This window comes from Mirounga leonina, unplaced genomic scaffold (assembly GCF_011800145.1).
Source record: "Mirounga leonina isolate KUSES-001 unplaced genomic scaffold, KU_Mleo_1.0 Mir_150, whole genome shotgun sequence".
In the NCBI taxonomy this organism is placed as follows: Eukaryota; Metazoa; Chordata; class Mammalia; order Carnivora; family Phocidae; genus Mirounga; species Mirounga leonina.
This window is the reverse complement of record NW_023270374.1, coordinates 37,102,543-37,115,440: the sequence shown is the minus strand read 5'-3', so window position 1 is coordinate 37,115,440 and position 12,898 is coordinate 37,102,543.

Below are 12,898 nucleotides of genomic sequence, written 5' to 3'. Positions count from 1 at the left end.
AGGAAGGAAGGAAGGAAGGAAGGAAGGAAGGAAGGAAGGAAGGAAGGAAGGAAGGAAGGGAGGAAGCGAATCCTCTGATGGGTCCAGCTTGGGTCATGTGTCCAGCCCTGAACCAGTCACAGTGGCCAGATGAACAGTGTCCTCTGATTCACTACCTGCCGCCCGGCCCCGCACCCCCCCACCCCACCCCACCCCCTCACCCTCCACCTCCCTCCACCACTGCACATGTTCACAGCAGAAGTTAAACCCAGATGTGGCTGTAGAGGAACCAAATGGAACGACAATGAAGGTGGGATAGTCCACTTAAGGGATGCTCAGCAGGTGAAAATACGGTTTGCAGCTCTATGCTCCCCCTCTGTCTCCTAGCTCATTCTCCGCATCATAAAAGTGAGGAAACCAACGGGCAAAGGCAATCTCCTTTGAGGGCCTCAGTTGCCCAGCAGGCAAAGACTGAATGCTCTTTCCCGTGGGGGCAGGGATGCTGTAAGCTACTTATATTAATTATTTAGTCACATACATTAATATGGAAGATTCTGGATATATTTTGGGGGAAATTCTGAATAATTCATACTTGAATCATAATGCATACATATTATAATGCCAGATAAGTGGGAAATTATACACCAGAAACACTGTTCATGCAAATATGCAGCTTTACCTTCTGCACGAAGAAGCCATCACGGATTAATTGATAATGAGGAAGCCAATGCAATAGTAATTCTAATTCTGTACTTGGTTCTGTTTAATTGATTATAATGAACTGAAAGTAAGTTTATGATTTAAAGTTTTTGTACATGTATATTATGTACATGTACATAATTTTACATACAATTTTTTTTAAGATTTTATTTATTTGAGACAGAGAGAATGAGAGAGAGAGAGCGCACATGAGAGAGGGGAGGGTCAGAGGGAGAAGCAGGCTCCCCACTGAGCAGGGAGCTCAATGTGGGACTCAATCCTGGGACTCCAGGATCATGACCTGAGCCAAAGGCAGTCACTTAACCAACTGAGCCACCCAGGCATCCCTTTACATACAATTATAAGAGGGACCATATCGTACATATTGAGGGGTTTTCCTTTTCAAGTGAAATCGTTCTGTTTTTTCTCTTCCTTTTTCTGGCTGGCTTCTCCCTCTTCTTTTCTCCTTTTCATCTCCCTTCCTCACCTCTAGTTCATATACTCCCATCTTTTTCTCCATGTGATTTTATACAAAGACATGTCCACAGATATATTTGGGTACATATAGATATACAAACACGCATATATCCACACACACATTTACATAAGATCATGTTATCCTCATTTTTCTGCACCCTGCTTTTCTCATTTAACAGTATCACATGAGAATCCGTCCAGGTGACCTGGCAGAGAGCATTTCAGTGATGGTGCACTGTGGGATGTTCCAGCATGTAGCGTGGCTACACCATGCGGTGTTCAACCATTCCCTATGGATGGATATTTACTTTGTTTGCCGTTTTTAATTTTTTTTAAGTAAGCTCTACACCCAACGTGGGGCTTGAACTCATGACCCTGAGATCAAGAGTTGCATGCTCCACTGACTGAGCCAGCCAGGCACCCCCTTTGTTTGCCATTTTTGCCACTGTGAACAATACTGCCTAAATCTTCTTTCATGTATATCCTTACGTTGGTTCCTAAGAATGGAACCTATTCCATGGAAATGTTAAAATGTTGGGGCTCCTGGGTGGCTCAGTTGGTTAAGCGTCTGCCTTTGGCTCAGGTCATGATCTCAGGGTCCTGGGATCGAGCCCCACACCCAGCTCCCTGCTTACTGGGGAGCCTGCTTCTCCCTCTCCCTGTACCTGCCACTCCCCCTGATTGTGCTCTCTCTCTCTGTCAAATAAATAGATAAAATCTTTAAAGAAAAAAGAAATGTTAAAATGTTAAAAGATACTGGGGTACCTAGCTGGCTCAGTCAGTGGAGCATGCAACTCTTGATCCCAGGGGTTGTGAGTTTGAGCCCCACGTTGGGTGTAAAGATTATTTACATAAATAAATAAAGCTTTAAAAAAAAATGTTAAAAGATAACTACCTAAGGGCTGTAACAAGATACAAACGTATAAGGATTTTCTCATCTGGCCACCGGCAATAACTCTTATGGTTCTTCTTTTTCCTTTGCTTCCTCCCTCTCCCCCACCTCCTTCAAAATTAAGGTGAATTTCCCATGATGTAAAAGTAACCATCGGTGGTATTTGGCACAATCACAGTGTTATACCACCATCACCTAGTGAATCACGGACGTCTAAAATATCTCCATCTCCCTAAAAGGAAGCCCCACACCTGTTAGTGTCCCCCCGTGTGCCCCTCTCCTTCCGCGCCCCTCCCCCCGCCCACACCATCATTAATCTGCTTTCCGTCTCTGTGGATTTGCCTATTCAGGGCACTTCATGTGAATGGCACCCTTACAGGAGGCATGGGACTTCTTTCCCTCCGAGTGTGTTCAGGGTTCCTGCACCCCATAGCATGTATCAGTACTCCATTCCTTCCCGGGACTGAGTAACCTTCCAACATCCGCATAGAACAGCTGCTGTTCAGTTGATAGACATTTGGGTTGTTTCTTCCCTTTTTTGGCTTTTGTGAATAGTGGTGCCATGAACATTTGTCTGTTCAAGTATCTGTCTGAATACCAGCCTTCACTTCTTTCGGGTATATCCCTAGGAGTGGAATTGGTCATGAGGCAATTTTATGTTTACCCTTTTGAGGAAGTGCCAAACTGTTTTCCACAGCGGCTGCACCATTTTACATTCTCATAAACAGTGCACGAAGGTCTGTTTTCTCTCCGTATAAAGATTTTAGTCATTGGATTAAGACCCACCCTAATCCAGTATGACCTCACTTTAATTTAATTACATTTAATTTAATTACCCTATTTCCAAATAAGGTCACATTTACAAGGAGGAGGATTAAGACTTGAACCTATCTTTTTGGAAGGCACAGTTCAACCCACAATAGGGTATAATACCTTTTAGGACACAGGAAATAGAAGCAGCTATTGAGAACCATAACTAATTCAAGATAACACCACTAACAAAGTGTCTTTTCCTTAAATTGTAGGAATCTCAGCTATTTATGCAAAGGCAAGGCCATCAAGCATTGAGTGGCAGCCAGATGGTCTTGGCAGAACACCGGTGTGGATAAGTCGGCTAATTTTAGTTCATGAATACTGCATTTTAATAGCCCTTAATAACTCACATAGTGAATTACTATTAAGTCTCCTGTGGATGTATATAGACATGAAAAATTATTTCAGTGTCCATCATTTAGGTGCAAGAACTAAAGGAAGGACAAGAGATTTCAATATTCCAAACACTGTGGATTTTCTGACTTTTCTTGTGGCAGATCTAGCCAATGGGCTGAGCCCCGCAACTGCTCTCAACCTTTGACTCTCTTCTTCCTCCTATTTTGGAAGCTGGAAAGTGCTTCTGCTGCTGTGGTTGCCAACTATGCTGTTGGATTTCCAGGAATATGTTCATTTTCCTGATAGAAGGGACAGATGCAACTGGCTCCAGCCCTTTCCCTACCTCTTCCTGCTTTGAATGCTGACACGATGCCTGGTGCGGCTGCAGCCAGATTGCTGCACCATGAGGGCAAGGCCAAGATGATCAAGAGTACCTGGCTCTGGTACCATTCACCCAGCGACAGCAGCTACCTACTTCCAGATTCCTTGTTTTGGAAGAAAATGTAAGCCACTCTTCATCGGGTTATCTGCTGTTGATAGCCGCACCCCCCCCCGCCCCGCCCCCACCCCGAACTAAGTGATTCATTTCTTATGCTACTTAGACCCAACGGTACAATGACATAATTATATTTGTGATTTCATTTTGCTTGGCAATTCAAAAGCCAATTCCCCAAAGCCAAATCTTAATGGGCTCCTTGAGAGTTGGTGCCCCCAGGATTTCTTTTTTAATGAATTGGAAATTCAGGACTTAAAAATAGAGATAAAAACAAATCAGACACCCCCCTCTCCCCCACATCACAGAGGCTGATCTTCAAAGGGACCACCTAAGTGCCGTGGGGGGCCAATTACACCTGTATTACCCAGGTGGCTTTTTTCTCTTCTTATCCAGGACTATAAAGGGATCCCTGAATTCTGTAGGGACTCAGACAGCCCACTGCGAACAGTCAGGTGCTTTTAATCTCTTCTCAAGTGCTGGAGAGCACGCACAGATGCTTCCACGATTGGTTCAAAATTTTATTCTTCATGCTCTTTTGGCACCTCTGGGGCAACATAAATTCTTCCGGACTGTTGTTAGAAATGTAGACTGAAACAATCTTTTGGAAAGAAATTTAGCAAGATTTCTCAAAATTACAAATAAAGAGAACCTCTCTCCACCACTTGGCTGCATAGGCACATGACCTGGGCGATCAGATGGTTCTGTCCAGGAGTTTCAGTTCTCCAGCCAGTGATGCCAAGAGAAATGTACAGAGAATTTGGACCTACCCTGCGCATGATAACTGGGCATACTCAGGCAGGGGCAGCTACAGATGGAGTGGCAGCAACATTCACCTGGGCAGAATTTCCACGCTTAGCCTCCCTCATTTCCTGATGGTCTTTATCCTTCCTACTGATTCTATAAGCACCTGCCCTTCCCCGCATATCCTTCCCATAAACCCCTCTGCAGTTGAGGTTAGCCAGCACGGGTCTCTGTTGCTTGCCATCAAGAGCCGTGGCTGGGGGCGCCTGGGTGGCTCAGTCGTTAAGCGTCTGCCTTCGGCTTGGGTCATGATCCCGGGGTCCTGGGATCGAGTCCCACATCGGGCTCCCTTGCTCAGTGGGAAGCCTGCTTCTCCCTCTCCCACTCCCCCTGTTTGTATTCCTGCTCTCGCTATCTCTCTCTCTCTGTCAAATAAATAAAATCTTAAAAAAAAAAAAAAAAAAAAAAGAGCCGTGGCTGATAGAGCTTATATATGCTAGGGACTCTCTAGGAAGTGACAAGAGAAACTAGTTATGTGGCTGTCCCTAGAGAAGGTGACAGGGGCACAGGTTGGAGGGGAAAAGGACACTGCCTCTCTGGTCTGCTAGACCTCTGGTAAAAAATTAAATACAGCGGGGCCACTTGGGTGGCTCAGTCGGCTAAGCATTTGCCTTAGGCTTGGGTCATGGTCTCAGGGTCCTGGGATCGAGCCCTGCATTGGGCTCCCTGCTCAGCGCGGAGCCTGCTTCTCCCTCTCTTTCTCTGTGTGCTCTCTCTCAAATAAGTAAATAAAATCTTTAAAAAAAAAAATCAAATACAGGGGTGCCTGGGTGGCTCAGTCGTTAAGCGGCTGCCTTCGGCTCAGGTCATGATCCCAGGGTCCTGGGATCGAGCCCCGCGTCAGGCTCCCTGCTCCATGGGAAGCCTGCTTCTCCCTCTCCCACTCCCCCTGCTTGTGTTCCCTCTCTCGCTGTGTCTCTCTCTGTCAAATAAATAATAAAAATCTTAAAAAAAAAAAATCAAATACAGGGACACCTGAGTGGCTCAGTTGGTAGAGCATGTGACTCCTGAGTTCAAGCCCCATGTTGGCATAGAGCTTACTTTAAAAAGTATTAAAAAATCAGATACACATATTACTTTCTTTTTTTTTTTTAAGATTTTATTTATTTATTTGAGAGAGAGAGAGAACACATGAGAGGGGATAGGGTCAGAGGGCAAAGCAGACTCCCTGCTGAGCAGGGAGCCTGATGCGGGACTCGATCCAGGGACTCCAGGATCATGACCTGAGCCGAAGGCAGTAGCTTAACCAACTGAGCCACCCAGGCGCCCTACACATATTACTTTCTTATGAATAAAAAAATCCAAAGGCATGGGGCACCTGGCTGGCTCAGTCAGTAGAACATGCGACTCTTGATTTTGGGGTTGTAAGTTCAAGCCCCACGTTGGGTGTAGAGATTACTTAAAAATAAAATCAGGGGCACCTGGGTGGCTCAGTCAGTTAAGCATCTGCCTTCAGCTCAGGTCATGATCCCAGGGTCCTGGAATTGAGCCCCGCATTGGGCTCCCTGCTCAGCGGGGAGTAAACTTCTCCCTCTCCTCCTGCTCCCCGCCGCCTGTGCTCTCTCTCTGTCTCTCTCTCTGGCAAATAAATAAATTAAATCTTCAAAATAAATCAAATCAAATCAAATCAAATCTTAGGGGCTCCTGGGTGGCTCAGTCGATTAAGGATCTGCCTTCAGCTCAGGTCATGATCCCAGAGTCCCAGGATCGAGCCCTGCATTGGTCGCCCTGCTCAGCAGGGAGTCTGCTGCTCCCTGCCCGTCACCTCCTCATGCTGTCTCTCTCTCTCAAAGAAATAAAGTCTTTAAAAAAAATAAAATAAAATAAAATCTTTACAAAAAACCCAAAGGCAAAAAAAAAATCAAATTTTACTTTTAGGGCAAATCATTGTCAAATGGATGGCACTAGGGGTGCCAAGCTGACTCAGTCATATGAGCATGGGACTCTTGATCTCAGGATCGTGAGTTTGAGCCCCACATTGGGTGTAGAGATTACTTAAATAAAAAAATAAATAAACTAAAAAAAAATGGACGGCACTAATGTGCTCATCCTTTGGATTTCTCAGTACCACACTTTTCATAAAAATAAACACAAAGGAAAACATCCCTAGAAAGCTGCAGAAGAGAAAGTCTTATACCTGCTTGTCTCATTTCTAACCCTCTAAGGGGAATATGGTGGGGTTTTAAGTTACCTTCCTAGTTCAATGAGGGTTACCTGATTGTCAAAGCAAAACGAACAAAAACTACAACGAAGGAGCTTACATATATCTTAGCCTTAGGATTTGAATTTAGCAAAAGGAATTTTTAAAGCCCATTTTCTTATTTATGACCCTTCCCAGTACTATTTCATCTGAACTCCTGGAGAACTCGTAGGAGTATTTATCACTGGGTGGCCACTTCTCATGTCTAATTTATTCCCACACGTGCACTCACTCATTCATTCAACAAACATTTGTTCTGTGACTTACCATGCTTGGTGGCAGGATGGATGGGGCAAGGGCTGTTATTACGTGTGAATTCTTTTGGTTGTGGCTTTCCTAAGCCCAACTCAAATCAGTCTCAAAAGAGAATGAGGGGCTCCTGGCTGGCTCAGTTGGTAGAACATGCAGCTCTTGAGCTCAGAGTCCTAAGTTCAAGCCCCACACTGGGTGCGGAGCCTACTTTTAAAAAAATTAAAATTAATTAATTAATTAATTTAGAAAAACAGAAAATGAATTTATTGGCTTATGTCATTATAAGCTTCAGTGCATATCCACTTCAGGCATGGCTGGTTCCAGGGACACAAGCAACAACATCATGGTTTAGTCATCTTTCAGCTGAGTTGGCTCTAATTTGGCCTAGCTTCTTCAGTCCTGGGCCTTCACTTGATTGGCTGGGAGCTGGAAGGTGATTTGGCCAGTGCTCGGTCACATGGTCAAACCAGGAAGTGAGAGAGCAAGGTCACGCTCATCTGAGTCACGTGCATTGAGATTGGCCATGGTTCCCCAAAAGAAACCTAGCGTCCAGTGACTGGAAAAAGGAAGAATGGATCTGACCTTGCAAAAACAACAGATGTCCATTTATAGGTGTAACAAAGATGAACAAAATACCTTTGGGGGACTATAGAAGCCCCCATTGCAGCTGGTGGGAGTAAAGACTGGGAGCAGCTCTGCTGGAGAGCAGTCTGGCCGTACTTGTCACTCACTTCCCCTGTGACTGAGCACCTCCTCTCCTGGGGATGGAGTCTGCAGAACCGCTCAATCAGGGGCGCCTCGGTGGCTCAGTTGGTTAAGCAGCTGCCTTCGGTCAGGTCATGATCCCGGGGTCCTGGGATCGAGCCCCACATTGGACTCCCTGCTCATGGGGAGCCTCTTCTCACTCTTCCCCTGCAGCCCCCCCTGCTTGTTCTCTGTCAAATGAATAAATAAATAAATAAATAAATTTTTTTTAAAGAACTGCTCATTCAGTGCACAGATGTGCACATGGACGCCCAGGGCAGTGACACGTGTGGAGGCTGCAGGTGGAGGTGGAGACGGCGATGGGCGCGCATCGCAAGGGGGGCGCATTGGTTAACTATGCCAGAGGCACACAGTACCGGGAAGCCGCTAGAAAGCATGACCAGTTGTTCATATAGACATGCATGGATCTTGAAAATTGAGTGAAAAAATAAACCCAACGAACCCTCTGACACGAGACTATTTGTGTAAATGTAAAACGTATGCTTACATTGCTAGTAATCAGGATAGTTATCTTTGCCAGATGTGACTAGAAGGAAGCCAGGGCTGCCCAATTAAAGATGAGGTTTGCTGGCTTTCCTTGCAGCCAACCGTGGCCACGTGACGAGGTTCTGGCCAATGGGATGCGAGTGCAGAGAATGCAGGCACCCTCCCGGATCAGGACCTTGAAAGGGAGGGACAGCGCCCCGCCTCTCTTGTCCCACCTGAGAGCCCAGGAGCCCATGCAGCTGTCTTGGTCCTTAAGGTGGAAGCCCCATGTTGAGGATACTGAGCAACAAGGTAGGGCTACCCTTGGCCCCTTATATAGATGGACTATTAAGTGAGAAATGGAACTATTCCCTTTTGGTCTTTGTACAGCTAGCTATAGAACCTACATACTGGGGCGCCTGGGTGGCTCAGTTGGTTAAGCGACTGCCTTCGGCTCAGGTCATGATCCTGGAGTCCCGGGATCGAGTCCCGCATCGGGCTCCCTGCTCAGCGGGGGTCTGCTTCTCCCTCTGACCCTCCCCCCTCTCATGTGCTCTTTTTCATTCTCTTTCAAATAAATAAATAAATAAATCTTTAAAAAAAAGAACCTACATACTAATACAGTCCTCAATAAGTGTTATTAATTTAATGTTATTGTTGTTCTCCCCCCAATTATCATTATTGTTTCTTTATTGACCTAAGGCATTACTCAAATATAGTTTGATTTCTCTTGGTACCCTGATAATGGAGGCTATAACCCTTAGGGTTCCTTCCTTCCTTCCCTCCTTACTTTCGATTTCTTTTTTAAGATTTTATTTATTTGACAGAGAGACACAGCGAGACATTTTTAAGTTATCCCTACACCCAACATGGGGCTGGAACTCACAACCCTGAGATCAAAAGTCCCTCTCTCTACCAACTGAACTCTCTACTAGCCAGGCACCCCACCCTTAGGGTTCTTTCATTGCAAAGGACGAAAAACACCTTTGGCTAAATTGAGCAAATAAGGAATTTATTGGTAGGCTATGGAGGAACTGACTGACTCAAGGAAGGGCTGAAGAACCAGTTTCCGGAAGGCCAGGGCTGGGGTTAAGCTGGGAATCCAGGTGGCAGGGACTAATGAGGACTAGAGGAGTCGAGATAGATCATGGTGTGGGGGGCAGGGTGAACAGGGAAGCCATGTTTGCAAGAAAGTGTCCAGCTGGGAGGCCATTTCAGAATGGGCAGGCCTCTCAAGGAGGTGACATTTTAAGCTGAGCATGGAGGATCAGAAGGAGCTGACCTCGTGAAGATGCTGGAGAAAGTCTCTCAAGCAAAATGCCTTTGGAAGGGAATCTATTTGAGAAACACAGGAAAGGGAGTGCGAATAGACTGGTTGGAGTATAACGAAGTAGGCAGAGAATGTATGAGATGCAATCAGAGGCCAGAGGAAGATCATGGAGGATCTTGAAAGCCCTGGAAAAAGAGTTGGGGTTTTATTCTGATTGTTATGGGAAACTGATGAAGAATTTTTTTTTTTAAGATTTTATTTATTTATTTGACAGAGAGAGACAGCGAGAGAGGGAACACAAATAGGGGGAGTGGGAGAGGGAGAAGCAGGCTTCCCACTGAGCAGGCAGCCTGATGCAGGGCTCGATCCCAGGACCCTGGGATCATGACCTGAGCCGAAGGCAGACGCTTAACGACTGAGCCACCCAGGAGTCCCCTGATGAAGAATTTTAAGTAAGGGTCTGGCATGACTGGATTTTTCAGATCCACCTAATTGCTGTGTAGAAAACTGATCACAGTGGGAGCAAGGGTGGAGGCAGGGAGACCAAGAGATGGTGTGTAGTAGAGAAGGGGATGGAAGCCAAAGCCCACAGGGATGCTACTCCTGGTTGGGAAATGAGAGGAAAAAGAAAATAAGAGCCACTCCCTACTTTTGTGCTTATCAAAGCCTTATGGAAGGGAGCAGATTTTGGTGGGGCAAGAGGCAATCAATGATTCTGTTTTGTACAATTGATAATAGTTAGAGATGCCTGTAAATAGCTGCAAATTTGGACATGCTCAGGGGAGAGGAGATATAAAGGGAGAAGTCATCAGCATCAAGATGCTATTTAAAATCTTGGCACTGGGGGCGCCTGGGTGGTGTAGTCAGGTCAAGTGTCCAGCTCTTGGTTTCAGCTCAGGTCTTTTTTTTTTTTTTTTTTTTTAAGATTTTATTTATTTGGGGCGCCTGGGTGGCTCAGATGGTTGAGTGTCTTCCTTCGGCTCAGGTCATGATCTCCAGGCCCTGGGATCGAGCCCCATGTCGGGCTCCCAGCTCAGTGGGGAGTCTGCTTCTCCCTCTCCCTCTGCCTCTCCCCCTGCTTGTGCTGTCTCTCAAATGAATAGAAAAAAGATTTTATTTTTTTGAGAGACAGAGAGCACAAGAGCAGAGGGAGAGGGAGAGTCTCAAACAGACTCCTCACTGAGTGCAGAGCCAGATATGGGGCTCAATCCTATGACCCCAAGATCATGATCTGAACTGAAACCAAGAGTCAGCCGCTTAACCCACTGTGCCACCCAGGCAGGCTTCGGCTCAGGTCTTGATATCAGGGTGATATCAAAAGATCAAGTCCCGGGGCACCTGGGTGGCTCAGTCGTTAAGCGTCTGCCTTCGGCTCAGGTCATGATCTCAGAGTCCTGGGATCGAGCCCCGCATCGGGCTCCTCGCTCTACGGGAGGCCTGCTTCTCCCTCTCCCACTCCCCCTGCTTGTGTTCTCTCTCTCGCTGTGTCTATCTCTGTCAAATGAATAAATAAAAAAAAAAATCTTAAAAAAAAAAAAATACTACACTCTTCTAATCCATTTAAAAAAAAAAAAAGAGATCAAGTCCCACATGGGGCTCCACACTCAGTGTGGAATCTGCTTGAAACTCTCCCTCTCCCTCTGGCCCTCTTGCTCATGCTCTCACTCTCTCTCTCAAATAAATAAATCTTTTAAGAAATTAAAAAATAAAAATAAAATCTTAGCACTGAAAAAGGTCCTCTAGAAAGCGGGCAGTTCCAGGACCCAAATCCCAGGGCCATCCAAGGTCAACATGCACACAAGTCTTAGTATTTCTTATCCACTTGGACCCCTCCCTGTTTTTAGGTTTGTAAGTAAACTCTGCCCCCAACATGGGACTTGAACTCAGGACCTTGAGATCAAGAGTTGCATGCTCTACTGACTGAGCCACCTGGGCATCCCCCTCTACTCTTTTTTAAAATAAACTCTCCCAAAGCCTTGTTTATAGTTACTATCTCACTCTTTGCCACCTCCTATGCTCTCCTCAACCCACCCTGATGAGGCTGAAATAAGTATTTGTTTTTGAAAGTGAGTCAGTTTAGTGTAATTAATAACAGAGCAAGTGGATCCTGGATAGTAAAAAATATATCCCACTTTATTATCAAGAACCTAGTCCAAGGGCGCCTGGGTGGCTCAGTCAGTTGAGCGTCTGCCTTCGGCTCAGGTGGTGATCCCCAGGTCCTGGGATCGAGTTCAGTGTCCGGCTCCCGGCTCAGCAGTGAGCCTGATTCTCCCTCTGCCCGCCGCTCCCCCTGCTTGTGCTCTCTCTCTGTCAAATAAATAAATAAAATCTTAAAAAAAAAAAAAAGGGAAAAGAAGAACCTAGTCCAAGTCCTCAAACATACATACTGGCCCCTGCCCCAGGACCTTTGCTCCTACCATTCTCACTTCCTAGAACATTCTTCCCCCAGATACCTGCCTCTCTCCCTCTCTTCCCTCACGTTTTTTCTTAAATGTCATCTTTTCTGTGAGGTCCCCATCCCCCTTCTTCATTTTCCTCCAGTTTTCTTTCCTTCCTCCCTTCCTTCCTTCCGTCATTCTCTGGTGGGAGGGCATCCATGGAGGCAGGGATCCTGTCTATTCTGTTTCTTTCTGTATCCCCAGAACCTAGAAAAGCGCCGGCACATAGTAGGCTCTCAAAAACACCCACTGAATGAATACATGAAAGCAGAAATGGACGAGCTCAGGCAGCGGGCGCCGGCACTGGGAGAACAAGCTGGCCTTCTGCAGCCGCTCCAGGAGGCTCAGTCCTGGAAATTCCTCAGCAGGAGTCTTGGGAAGGTCAAAAGGTGAAAGTCCGGATTGTTCTCAGCTGCGCTTTCCCCATTTTTACCCTTTTACCCCAGCCCCCTGAGCTCCCCAGGGCCCAGTCCACCGCCCTTCCTTTCCATTCCTCAGCTCTGAAGGCCCCACCCCCTTTCAACACCCAGAGGTCTTTCGGAGGATGGAATGGACTGAATAATATTTTCCATGTTCCTAAGGAGGCCGAAGAATGCCGATGACTCAACGCAGGAGAGAGCAGAACGCCCCGCCGGGGCAGCGTGGCGCTGCTCCCCGAACGGCCACCAGGGGGCGCCAGGCCTCCACGGAGTTGCTCGCAGGCCGCTCTGCAAGGCGCTGGTGTTCCCCGCGGGGGAGGCGGGAAGGCTTCTGCCTGCCGCAGCCCGGGCTGTGCCGCGCAGATTTGGACGTGACCTCAGGCAGGTGGTCGCAGACTTGCTGTGGTGTCTGCAAAGGAGTTGATCGCGCAGGTGTTCTCCTGCTTTTAGTTCTGTTCAGACCCAGACTTCCGCAGCTCTCTGGCTGCCTGACCCTGGACGTGTCCCTTCACTCTTGGGAGCCTATTGCCTTCATAAAATACTGGTAATAAGGGGACCCCATTGCTGTGAGGATACGATGAGAGGCACCTTGCAGG